Genomic DNA, 1,816 nt, shown 5'->3' with positions numbered 1-1,816 from the left:
AAATATATGACTTATCACTGATTTACCACTAGACACAAGTTAGAAGGCAAGGAGAACTTAAAGTGCTAGAAAAAAAGTAAACTTTCACCCTAAAAGCCTATGTTCAGAAAAAAAATCCTTCAAAAATTAAGGTGAAATAGAGACATTTTTAAATAAGCCCAAGCTGGGAGAATTCATCACTAGCTGATCTGCATTATAAGAAATGTTAAAGGAAGTTCTTTAGGTTGAAGAGAAATGGTACCAGATGGAAACTAGGATCCCCATCAGGGAATAAAGTACGCCAGAAATAGTAATAAGTATGAGTCAGTGTTAAAGACTTTTCTTAATTTCCTTAAAAGAAAAACTACTGTTTAGAGCAAAAAATGATACTACATTGTGGGAGTTAACATGTGTAAAAACAAAAATAAATGTCAAAAATAGAACAAAAGGGGGAGGAAATTAAAATCTACTGTTGTAAGATTCTTACATTGTATGTGAAGGGGAATAATATTAACTCAAGGTAGACTTCGATAATTTAAGAATGCATATTGCAATTCCTAGAACAATCTTTTTTTTTTAGCATCCAAAATCTTTTTAATAACACGGTAGGATCTGGGGTTAGTTTTTGTAGCCACGGCTAGCCCATCGGCCTCTGGCACGTTCAAACTTCCGGCCCTTGGAGCGTACATAGGGTTTGGTGTGGCTATGTGGGGTTCTTGGGGCCTTGCTGAAATGCCTGTACACCTTTTGGCCCTTGCGAGGACCAGAGAGGAGGACAGTGCCACAGCCTTTGGGGGAGTCCAGGGCCAACTTGTCGAAGGTGAGGATCTCGCCCCCCGCCTTGAGGATGCAGCTCCAGGCGCAGCTGCTCACTCGAAGAGCACACACCTTCCATTTGGGCACCTCCTGGACATGCACATCATCGGTTATAGTCCCCACAAGCACAGCTCTTTCGCCTTCCCGGCCAGGAAGCTTCATCTTCCAAATCATCCGGGAAAGGGACAGAGGTGGCCAGTTGGTGTGACTCATGAACAACCTCTTCGGTACAACTTGATTGAAGGTGAAGTTGGTTCATCTGGCCAGAAACCTGTACAGCTTGACCAACAGCCTTAGGTAGATGTCCTGGCTCTTGGGCTCCTTGCGTGGAAACTTTCAGTCCTTGTTGTGCTGGATGTCAACTCCCATCATGGCTCTTCCTCCTTAGCCAGGTCCAGAAAGAGAAAGCTAGAACAATCATTTAACAAGAGATATAGATTTTTTTTAAAACTATATGAGATAAAAATAGAATACTAAAAATTCTCAAGAACCCAAAAGAAAAAGGAAAGGAGGGAAGAAAATTTTAAAATAAGAAAGTGGAAAAAACAGATATCTAATGGCAAAATGGTACTTTCAATCCAACCAAATCAATAATTATATTAAATGTAAATGAACTAAACACTTCAATTAAAAGGCAGAAATTATCTGACAATAAAATAGCAAGACCCAATTATATCCTTTTATAATAAGACACACACTTTAAGTATAAAAACACAGAGAGGGGAGGGATAAACTGGGAGATTTGGATGGACATACACACACAACTGCATATAAAATAGATAACTAATAGGACCTACTGTATAGCACAGTGAGCTCTACTCAGTTCTCTATAATGACCTATATGGGAAAAGAATCTAAAAAAGAGTTGATATATGTATAACTGATGCATTTTGCTGTAGATCAAAAAGTAACACAACATTGTAAATCAACTATACTCCAATAAATATTTTTTTAAAAAGATTTGGGGCAATTGCAGTAATGACTGTAGATTAGATTAAAATATTGTATTAGTGTTAAATAT

At 38.1% G+C, this 1,816-nt stretch overlaps 1 pseudogene; it reads right to left on the bottom strand.

The window, feature by feature from the left end:
* Positions 1–597: 597 nt before the first annotated feature.
* LOC115857920 (large ribosomal subunit protein eL18 pseudogene) lies at positions 598–1,164 on the bottom strand (annotated as a pseudogene).
* Between the last annotated feature and the right edge of the window lie 652 nt (positions 1,165–1,816).

The sequence above is a fragment of the Globicephala melas genome, chromosome 1 (assembly GCF_963455315.2).
Source record: "Globicephala melas chromosome 1, mGloMel1.2, whole genome shotgun sequence".
NCBI classification, from domain to species: Eukaryota; Metazoa; Chordata; class Mammalia; order Artiodactyla; family Delphinidae; genus Globicephala; species Globicephala melas.
Note: the sequence above shows the minus strand (reverse complement) of the source record. Positions and strands in the feature narration are given on the sequence as shown.